This window comes from Ceratosolen solmsi, unplaced genomic scaffold (genome assembly GCF_000503995.2).
Source record: "Ceratosolen solmsi marchali unplaced genomic scaffold, CerSol_1.0 scaffold3, whole genome shotgun sequence".
In the NCBI taxonomy this organism is placed as follows: domain Eukaryota; kingdom Metazoa; phylum Arthropoda; class Insecta; order Hymenoptera; family Agaonidae; genus Ceratosolen; species Ceratosolen solmsi.
In genome coordinates this window covers 3027694-3039941 of record NW_011948428.1, presented here as the reverse complement: position 1 = coordinate 3039941, position 12248 = coordinate 3027694, and the positions used below count along the sequence as shown (strand labels likewise).

The window sequence follows — 12248 nt, the reverse complement described above, 5'->3', positions numbered from 1 at the left end:
TCCTAGATTATGACCGATATAATATTATACAATTAACGCAAACACTGAAAATTTATAAAAAATGTATATACATATACAATTGAAAAAAGTGATTAACTTGAAGAGAAGTAAAATATACAAAGACCCAATATTAGTCGTTTGTCGAAGAGAAATTTGATTCTAAAATAATTATAACTAACGGCTTTTCATCTTATCATAATATCCCCCGATTATTCAAATTTCCTTACACATTAATTCTTATCATATATATATATATATATATATATATATATATTATATGTAAAATTTATTTAATCTTCAATTTCAGATATTAATACAATTTTTCTTAAAAGAAAACTAGAAAACTAATAGGGAAAAAATTTTGATTCTAGTGAATTCATTTAAATCAAGTCTAAACAAAAGGGCTCCAGATTTTTAAATTGAACTATATTTATAATATATATATATATATATATATATAGGAAGATGATAAGAATTAATGTGTAAGGAAAGAGAGAGAGAGAGAAGAGAGAGAGAGAGGGAGAGAGAGAGAGAGAGAGAGAGAGAGAGAGAGAGAGAGAGAGAGAGAATAGGCACGAACGAACTTTAACAGAAAAATTTTCTGTATTATAATATATTAAATGTATTTATTAAATTAATTACAATCATTATGTTACATTCAAATACGAATATCTGAATTTTCTTGAACGAAATTCACAACCCAATCATATTTAATTACAGTAAAAATAGTATCACTCTTTCAATTTAGAAAAATACGAATAATAATCAAAATATCATTTAATTAATGATATTTTAGATTGAAACGAGAATAATATTTAATATGAAATAATTTTATTTAAGACGAATTGACGGAGCTTTTAAATCCTTTTTAAAAACCAAGCTCATGCTTATATTTAAAGTAGCGCGCTCTTTATAGCAACTGATAATATAAACGTGGCACCATCTACTGGCATTTTATTTCTTTTCTTCGTTACCTTACACCTGTAATTTCTGAACAATTGCAGCAGATACATAATTTGTAATCGATCGTAATTTGATTAAAATATACAATGAAAATATTAAGTAAAATAGTGTCACTGAAAGATTTTCTTTTTGAAGTAATCGATAAACGTAAATGAAACCGGTGAATTGGCTTTCGCACCTATTTGAAATTGAATAACAAAAAGTATCAAAATTAATTTGAGTCCAAAATCCACAACGAATTTTATGACATTAATATTGACATACGTGACCACTGTATAAATAAGCGCTAAAATTTAAATATATTCTTTTCCAAATTACTGCGTCAAATGCATTGGAAGATTAATATGTGATTGAGTTGAATGGATTGTAAGATTAATGAATAATTCAGTTGATTTGATTTGATTATAAGATTAATGTATAGAGTAGATGAAAATCTAACTTTTTAGTTTTTAGTTCTCGTGTTAACGCAAATTTGTACGAAACCTTATCGATATAGTTTATATTTTAAATGTAAAAATATATTATACAAAGAAAACGAGTCTATTAAGATGAAGAAAAAAACAATAAAAACATTACAATCGAAAAAATTTCAAGTCAATAATTATTAATATAATAATTGGACATGGAAAATTAATTTGGAAATTCGCTGAGTGAAAAATAGGTTAATGGTACATCCGTAGCACCCTGTTAAGACAGTTTCCATTTTTTTCTAAAAATTTGTACTAAAAACAAATTTAAGCCAAACACGGAGTTTTTTAAATGGCTTTGGAAATTCGAAGGGGATGACGGTCTCGTAACCATAAACAATCCCTATTATAAAACGAAGTAGAGCCGTCTTAACCTGCTGACAAAAAAGAAAAAGTGCTTTAAAAAAAGCGCGCCCTGGTGGTTCATCGGAGAAATTAGCCTCCGTTTATCTCTTCTCCATCTCTCTTTGTCGCTCCATCGCGAGCGCCGGTCTCTTACAGGCAAAGCGGCTCTCGATGAAAAGTATTGAATCGGTGACGTCACAAAAGGCGCCAGTTTTATATATATATATATATATATATATATATATATATATATATAGAGAGAGAGAGAGAGAGAGAGAGAGAGAGAGAGAGAGAGAGAGAGAAAGAGAGCGCGCGAGTGTGTGAGCGAGACAGGATAGACGTCCTCGCTCCTCGTCGTTGCCGAAGTTTGTCAGCACATCAAACGAACGGAGTCGGCTCGAGTCATCGAGCTGCCGATGTGACTCGCGAGTCTCTCGCCGGGATATCGAGCGCCGACAACGAGTTTCATGCGCGCGAGATTTCCGCCGATTGCGACAAGGAGTCCGACAGTCCACATTTCCTCCCCCCGCCGGCCAATTCGATAAAAGAATAAGAAGAAACACTTGGCGGTGGCTCGGTCGCCCCCTCCAGCCCCTAACCCAACCCCGACAGATCCTCCCCCTTCCATTAACCCTCCACTCGTCCGTCGTTCCCCCCACGAGTCCGACCGACGCGACTCGCGTACGCGCGCGCGCGAGCGCGCACTCATACACGGCCGAACGGCTCCTACCGCAACCCCCAACCCTCGATCACGATCCCGTGCACCCACCCACCCGCTCGTCCAGCCCCTCTCCTTGTCGGCGGTATCGGCGGCGGCGGTGGCGGAGCGAGAGAGACGATCAGTGTTTTCCAGCACGCACGCACGCGCCGCATCGCCGCATCTCCTCGTGTGTGCGCGCTTGTGTATATGTGTGCGCGCGCGCCCCCGTGTGCGTGTGCGCGCGGCGTACGACGAGTCGTCGGCGAAGTGGAGAGAAGGGACGTAGACGAGGATCGGCGACAGGTCAGGGGAGACGCGCGCTCCGGACTCTGGCTTTCACCCAGCCGTGCTTGGCCCCCGCAGTCCCCCACAGTCCGGAGACACGTGCGGCGGTGGCACTCGTCCTCGAGGGCACCTTCTGCCCCTCGTGTGGACGACCGGCCGCGCAGGTGCCGGGTGTTTTGTGCGCGGCGACGATCGCGCGCGCGTGTGTCCTGCCGAAGGAGAGCGAGAGGGAAGTTGGAGCTTGCCGGGCGACAGGAGAGGTGAGACGACAGGGCCCCCGGCACCCGCTCTTCTATCATTTCGCATCATTCCCGTTGATTTCTTCCTCCTCCTCCTATTCCTATTCCACTTCGTCATCGTCATCGTCCTCGTCCTCGTATCCGCGATAAGACCTCGTTCATCCTTATCGCAGCTCCTTCCCGGAGCCGCCACCGCTGCCGCCGCCGCCGCCGCCGTCGCCGCCGCTACCGCCGCTGCTTACCTCGAGCCCCTTGCTCATCAACTTCTTTCTACTTACCGCTGGCCCATAACCTCCAAACCAACTCCGCGCCCGCGGAGGGGCCATTCGAATCTCGTGCGCTACTTCGCTCAATCACCGACCTACGTCACACGTATATGCCTCCACCCAGTGTGCGTGACCCGTGTTTATTTGCGCGTTATCCATGAACGCAGAGGCACGGATCATCCAAGATGCCGAGCCGAATAAAGCCCGTGTGTGCTGAGCAAGGGAGCTAGGGAGTCAGAGATAAAGAAAGAATGCGTGCGTGCGTGCGTGCGTGCGTGCGTGCGTGCGTGCGTGCATGCATGCATGAGTACGCGTGTGCAAGAACGCAAGAGAGAGCAACGTAACAAAATTATTGGCATTTCTCCACTGCAACGGAATCGATACGTCCCTTTATTCCATTTTATTTCTTTGTTTCTTCCTTTTTTTTTCTTTCATTCGGGCTTGGCGCTTCGCGCCTCGTCGTACGTAAGCGCGCACGCACACGAGTGCACGCGGTGCGCGTGAGGCAAAATGAGAATTTTCGGTCGGTATGAAGAGACAAGAAGGATGAGAGAAGCCGGATAAACATCGGGTCCCTCCGAAAGTGAAAAAAAAAAGTAAAGGGACGAGGCGGCGAGAGAAAGATGGATAGACGAGCGTGTCAGCGCGTACGGGCGTATATGTATATGCGCGCGACTGTGTATACGAATAACGAACAGGAACGCGCGGCGGTCCGACGTACATTTCGAGGTTAGATCCCCTGCACCCCCGCTCCCTTTCTCGTGCAATCTCTCTCTCTCTCTCTCTCTCTCTCTCTCTCTCACACACACACACACACATGCACACATCTCCCAGATCTGTCTATCTTTTATCCGTTTGCCTGACTGCCGACTAACTCTCCAGCTATCCTTCTCTTACGTGCGCTACAACGTGCGAAAAAGTCATCGGGTACGCGCACTGTTCTCGGTTGAGCTACTCCGTGCCGGGTTAAAAGTATTGCTCGGAGGCGGCGGAGGCGGTGGTGGCAGCGGCAACAACAGCAACACCACCAGCACTAGCAGCAGCAGTAGTGAACGCCCATTTCTCGCTGGCACGGGCGTTTTGCTGCTGCTGCTGCTGCTGCTGCTGCTGCTTCTGATGCTGTGACTCTCGAAACTCATGACAGAATCGCAGATTGATGCGATCGATATTGTCACTGGCTCGCTTATTTTCTTTTCTCGGTGTTCCTGATGCACGGGACGACTACCCTCGCGAGATGTTCCAAGCGTCTCTACCGTATGGCCCCGTCGATCCATGCCTCCTTATCTAAGCTTTTCCGTTTTCGACTCTTTTCCCTTTATGACTCCGAGAGCTTCCCTCTAGCCCTACACGCTCGCACGCATTGCAAATTATTCGCTCGACCCTCACTTTTAAGATAGCAACGCGATATGAGCGATGTTCATATCGAGTCGGACATTATTGTATATTGGCGCGACCTAGGCATCGTTGTAATGTAGAGTAGTGGGAGGAGGAGGTGGTGCCTTCCCAATGCCTGCATTTCGAGATTTGCAGATTCGAATTTCAATGGACGCGGAGTATCTCGAGCTTTTTAACCATACCGTATACAAAAAGTCGGAAGGAAATTTCCATCATAAATTCTCGCGTGTGCTTTCGAAAGCACATTCGCTTTCTCCGGGGCTCTCCACACCTATTTCTTTAAAAGAGAGCAGCAACCTAACGACAAAGCTTAACGACGATCTTTCGTATTTCGCATTGCATGTTTGTTATTATCATTGTTGCTTTCCTTCATAATGCTCCTTCCCTTACTATTATTACCATTGTAATTATAAGACGTTTTATCTCGCTATGAGCCAGTTGAATTCATTAATACACTTGCAGTACCATGGCACAATGTATCCTTATAAATTATTTGCATGCTTACAGTGCAAAATGTCTAATTTATGCAAATGTATTAATAAAACATTCTTATTCTAAACTATGAAATTCTAAACTTGTGATACATATGAAATGAGTTTTGCAGTTTTCATGCTCTTTCGCGAAACATGTCGAGAATTCACATCTCCAGCCCCATCCTTTAAATCTTCGGTTTATCATTTTTTCTTCTTTACTTCTCTTTAAAATTTTAACTTTTTAATTATCCTTTGCCATCACTTATTATATAAATGCCAAATTCCCCAATTAACCAGCTTCGTAAAAGATTATAAAACGTAAATATACAAAGAGGCATATATAATGTCAGTGGGTGTGCGCGTGTGCGTGCTCTTTCAAGAATTAATATTTTTATGTCAATAAAAGTTTGAAAAGTGTTGGGCATTAATATAATTATGGCTGTATGTATATATATATATATATATATATATATATATGAATACATACTTTGGTGTATTGCTTTTTCGTGAAATAATTATTCATACGAATCTTTTAAAATATTACAAATTTTGATAATTTTAGCATTTTAAATATAAATTTGTACAAATGAAAACGTGTTTTTGTTAAAAATAAAAAAATTATATTATTTAAATTTTTACACTCCTCGTTACATAGTTTAGTTAAACAATGAGAAGTTTTAAGTACTTGGGCTAAGCATTTTACTAAGAAATTAAAACTTTCTATGGGCTTTGAAATAGCAAAAAAAGAGCACATTTCTAACTGCTTATTATATTATATATTTTATTCGTACAATTTGCACTAAATTCTTTCTTATAATATTATATATTATATTATATATATATATATATATATATATATATATATATATAAGAATTAAACAGGTAAATAATTTTGTTAAATATAGTAAAAAATTTGTGATAAAAATATCTTCGATAAAGTAAAAAATTAGAATCTTAAACGACACTCTTAAGCGATATGAATAAATATATACGGAAAATTCAAATTTTATCTCAAACTTCGGTCTCTTATATAGTTTAATTTTTTTTTAATTTTAAATATTAAAACAATTTGGAATTTATATATTTCTTTACTGATATATTACTAAGTTTTGTGAAGAAAATAATCTATTCTCTGTTCAATGTTAAAAAATCAATTTTAATTTAATAATCAGCCAATACATAGTACTTTTTCTAATTCGCTCAGTTATTTTATGTAAAAAGTATGAATGTCTACAAAATAATGTAACAAACAATATTTATTACAAAGTTATTTATAAAATTTGGACTTGTAATATCGAAATATAATATAAGTGCATTAATAATCAATCTTTGTAAAGTATTTTAAATTTGGAATGTTAATGTTTGAACATTAACTTTAAGCAATTCAACAACTTAACTAATACAAGTTTATGTAGTTCTGCAAATTTTCAAAGTAATCCTTATACGTATTTTCATATATGATTTGTTATTTTTAATTTCGAATTAAAATTTATTTCGGTATATTTCTGTTACATATTTATATATTTATTTTGACTTTTATTTATGAAAAAATAATTGGAAAATAGGAAACAAGATGGAAATAATAAGGTTGATTACATAGGCACTAATAGAAATTGCATGTGTGTATGGTCGAATGTTTTATCTCTCTTCTCTCTCCTTTTTTTTTTTTTTTTTTTTTTTTTTTTTATTATCGCACAAATCAATATTAATTTGGAATTAAACATTATGACATTGCACGACGATCGGGAACCAAATAAAGAATAAAAAATACTACAACAACAGCAACAAAATTAATCAGTCCGATGTTCTTTACTAAAGCATTCGAATGACGTAAAATTAAAACTATAACAAATTTAAATTACCTATATAAAAATTAAAAAAAAAAAAAAAAAAAACTCATAGTGCTTTATCACCAACACTTGATAATTTATTCGAGTGCGAAAGTCATAAACGTTATGAAATGACAAATCGTTATAGCAGTATTTGAAAATAATGCTTTTTCTTTCGTTTAAACTCTAGTTCTCTGCAATATATATACATGTATATACTCTTTATTGTTTTGAATCAATACTTAATTTGAAATAACAAACACCTATGTATTTAATAGCGATAAATATAATTGAATTAGATTTCAATATGAGCTATAAATCGTATTATAATTGATACTTTGAATTGTATTCAAACACGTAATACATTATATTTTTTACTGTAGACACTACATTTGATCGTATAATTATACATTCGATTATTAATATTTTCATCGTAGGTCTGAAGCTAACTACTATGTAGTAACATTGGCATTCGAATTAATATTAACAGTAAACAATTTTTACAATTTTTTAATATTTTAGATAAATGTAAACTAAAATATCTATTAATCCTAATGCCGATTTAAATTTTAGCTTAGAACTTATAACTTTTTTGTTATTTAATTGGACTTTCGCTTCTTGCTATCGTATAAAAAAACTATCCTTAATTTCTTGAAACATTAATGATTTTATGAGCATTGGTTGTTTTGTTATTTTAGAGTATTGTAAAAAAAAAAAAAAAATTAATAATTAACCTTAGAAACTTTATTGCGCTTTACAAGAAACAAAGCAATACAATCTCGTAATACGGCTTAGGATAATTATTTATTTTCTAAAGAATTATTTTTCTATTTTAGCTATGAATTGTTAAATAAATAACAAAACGTAAATATACATAAATTGTAGATTCGCGTTTTTTTTTGTTTTTTTGTTTTTTTTTTTTAACAAAAATAAGTTTATTTAGAAAACTTGAGCTCGAAACAATAGTATATTCGTACTCTATAGAAAGGCGGCATAATTGCACATTGTAAGTCTTTCATACGTACATGCAATTTTCATCTTTTCCATTTTTGTTTTACCTTTCTATATGTTCACTTCATTAGGCAATCTAATAATCGCAATTTTTGTCTTTATACATACAGTGAAAGAAATTCTATTACCATGCACGAACTGGCCATTAAATATATTACTGTGCTTGTATACAAAACATATTATGCTTGAAAGGGATTTAATTCCATCGCTAGTTTGAATTTGATAAAATATCCTTAATAACATAAAATATCAATTTAAAAATAATTTAAACACACTTTCGATTTAAATGTTATAAAGTTTTATTTCATGCAAAATTCATTGAACGATAGTAATAAATTGAAAGGGTTAAACAGATATACATTTTTATTACAGTTTAGCTTATAAATTGCTGGAATCGGAGCTTTATCGATCTCATCCTTTTTCTCTTTTTGTCTCGGGCGAAAATTTATTAAACATATAAGCAAACTAGTGTAACGGATATTCGATAATTACTTTACGTTCGAGATATGACACGTTTGTTATTAACAATCATAACTTTCCACCAAACATTGTAAAATTATTTTTACTTATAGATGTTGCACAGTCGGGTCTTAGCAGCATCGTGTCTCCAACTCCGAAATTTTCCACTCGCGGACGCGCGAAAATGCAGCGTGAAAATCGTCGGTTATTTCGCGCGCTTGAGCTCATTTATCTGCGTACATTGGGACAATAATCAGAGCATTGTACTCCCGCCATACGCTCACCATAAACTCGATTTTACGAGCGCGAGGGCAGAGAACCACGGGTTCCCTGGATCTGCAACGACCTCCCGGACCATCGTCGCTCACTTTCCCGTGAACAGCATCGAGGGCAAACGTGGCGATGGACTGTGCGTGCACGCCTACTCTTACTGCGATAAACATCACAACCACGAAATATAATTGTATTACGATAGACGGGAATTCCAATCTATATTGAAATAACTGGATTATAACGGATGGGCATTCCGCTCGATATTAAATGACACTACCTTACGTAGGGATTCCAAGAATAAAGTAATTGCGGTATAATAGGCATTCGCATTCCCTTTGATACGATTAATAATTTTCCTCCCCAAAATCGTTTCTCCGCTACGAGAGGTATCGTATCGATCTGTCTTCGCATATTTCAACGACTTTAGTGTAAAACAACATCCGTGTATGTTTATCCTAAAGATGACAAATATGAATTATCAGGGCTTGGAACTGAGCTAAAAGATTAATTTCGACAATTTATTATTACTTTAGTAATTTATCGTCAATATTATTTTCAATCGCGCGATCCATTAACAATCTATACGCTTACATCAATTGTAAAACGCTTTATAACAAAAAAAATAAATAAATAAATAAAATAAAATAAATAATAATAATTAATAACAAATTTAATGCTAATAATATTTATATAACTGCACTTTCATTAGATTCGATATAATCGATTAAGACCTAAAATAACGATGATTTTATTTGTACTTTTAATGCAAATTTATAATTGCTTAGACAAGACTGTGCATACGTTCTTGAGAAAATATAATAATATAATAAGAGAGAGTTGGTTGAAAATAGTAAAGTAAATCTATTTAATTTAAAAAGAAAAAAATATAACGACGTTGTAACACTGTAATTGACTTCTATGGAAAAAATAAAAAAATACTAATTTTTAAATGAAGAATAAAAAAAAGTGTTATCCGTAATATCAAAGATTGCTTTATTTATTAGCAAATTTCAAATGATTACATATCATGTTATATTGCAATTTTTATATGATAATATGCGAAGAGCGTAAAATTAAAAATAATTTAATTAAAAGTAATTGCTTCTTGTACTATAATAATTAAAGTTGAAAACTATATGAATCCCTATTTGTCGACGCATAATAATATATAAGTACACATATACGATATTTACACATTCGTTCCCCAACCTCTTAGCTAAGTTTATTTGCTTACGAGTTTCATTAATCGGATGAGTAACTTTATTCCACGGAAAAGTGTTAAATGCGGTCTTGAACGATAAGCTCCATACTTGTACTTATAACGTTACAAGATTGAACATTAAGCAAGACAACTAGGAATAAATCTATTTATCATTAAGCAAAAAAACACACGCACCTTTCAAAAAACATTTAAACATTATTATTGATTATGCTAATGAGGGTGAAAAAATGTGTCAATTTTTTAAGAATATAAAAAGTATTTTATGTATGTATTAAATACATGTATCTATCATGCATAAAAATATAATGCATTTTATTCAATGCTTTAAGTTTGTATAGACATAGTCGAAATTTTTAATAAAGCAATTTTATTCATTATTGCATTAATAAGTCTTGTAAAGCAGTAATAAGTCCTGTAATTAATAATAATGTATTTCTACATCAAATATTAAGTGTCTTTTAAACTGAATATATAAACTAAACGATCCTTTAAACAAAGCGTCATAATTTCAAGTACCTCGCAATAGATTATAATATTCATAAAATCAAATGGGGGAAAAACTTTTTTTCTTCTGGATTTTAATAAGCCAATAATAAATTAACGTTGTTAAGATAGAAAGAAATGAGAGCTAGCGTCAATAATTCATATCCCCTATCTTAAATAACGTTCATGGGAGTAATTAGCAAAGAGGCACGAAACAAGGTAAACAAGCGCACAAAGAAGCAAACGAAGGCAATTTCGCTAGCATCGCCCCTCTTTGCCATTAGCTCTGCACGCGGCAGCAAATCCAAAATGCAAACGCACGCTGCGCCCGCTGTTTATAACGCCCAAAAATCAACGCAAAAAGTGTAAAAAAAATAAAAATAAAAAAAATAAGGGGAGCGAAAGAAACGAAACGGCGTAAACAATATCCGCGCCGCCCCTCCTCCCCCATCCCACCACGATTTAGATGGGGAAAAAATGTCGGTAGATTACATTGTGTCCATTGGCATTCGTACATTAAGGGCAAAGTGGGACGATGGTTAATGCATGGGATATGAAGTTAATTGAACTTCAGATGCAATAATAGAGTATTTTATAGGATTAATAAAAAGAATGTCAAGAGTCTTATTTTTCGAGTTTTATTTTAATTATATTATTAGTAATAGTGAATTTCTAGCCAATATTCAAATTATATATATATCTTTTTTTTTTTTTTTTTAAATTACCATGAATCTTTAAACGAAATTACAAATTTCAGATAAATATGAAACTTTACTCCAATAATACATTTCAATTGGAATAGTGGCTTTTAATGATGTTACTTGTTTCGTAATAAGTTCATTTTATGATTACCGCTTTAAACTAAAAATAAAATGAAAATTTATATACACCCGTTTGAGATTTATCTCGCTACGTAATCACAATTTATTAACTAACTATTCGCATTCGTTGATACGCTGATAATATTTTCTTTGAATTTATCTCTGAAGAGTCGAGCACAAACGTTTTTAACATTATTCTTATATTCTTTAAGCCTCTGTTTATTTGACCTTTTAAGACATAATAAACCTTTCAAAATAATGGTGATCGTGGGTCGGACAAAAAATATGACTTATTTAAGTCGAATAGTAATTTCAAATGGAAGGTTAATTTCGCGGACGAATCGCTCAATCTATCAGTTGGACGTCGTCCACTCGGCTAGATTGGAGAACTAGTGTGCAAACATTCGGTCGAATTACCCGTTACCTCGGAGAAGTTACAGCAGGTTAATGAACGTGAATCACAAGCCAACCATTATTTTCTCGAGCTGCCTCACCGAGGATATTAATTATTATCCAAGTAACGAGCTTTCAAATTGCTCTTATTTCGAAATCAGATTAATTTATGAAGCCATAGGGTGTGGAACATTACGTTAAGGTGTCTATATGCATGGTCGCGGCAAACATCATTTCTTCGAGACGACTAATGCGCGAAATGGAGGATCGAGAATAATCTTCTGGGCTTCTTCGACCCCTGAAAAATCAATATCAGCGATCGGAATGACAAAGACAGACGGAAAAGGCTAGCGATAACAGCAGTCACTACTTTCTCTCTCCGCCCCCCTCTCACGCTCGCCGTGCGTACGTGTGTGCGCATAGAGGAGAGAGAGAGAGAGAGAGAGAGAGAGAGAGAGAGAGAGAGAATGAGTTGGACTCGGAACAATTACAAAGAAATGAAAAGCGCCGGAGAGCGGCTCGGTCGCTGGCCATCGGTGATAATACTTTTGAAATGAAAGCCCGCTGTCCTCACGGTTATCCGTGATAAATATTGTCGTAGATGTGCGCCTTGCAAGCGCCACT

General features: G+C 35.5%; 1 protein-coding gene across 1 annotated transcript in view; it reads left to right on the top strand.

Annotated features, from left to right (window-relative positions):
• Nucleotides 1-2726: 2726 nt before the first annotated feature.
• The window catches only part of LOC105363618 (homeobox protein PKNOX2), a 30009-nt gene continuing 20487 nt past the window's right edge, over nt 2727-12248 (top strand). Inside the window, exon 1 of the mRNA XM_011501363.1 lies at nt 2727-3020. The gene's annotated coding sequence lies outside the window, so the exon portion shown is untranslated. The remainder of the gene's footprint in view (nt 3021-12248) is intronic.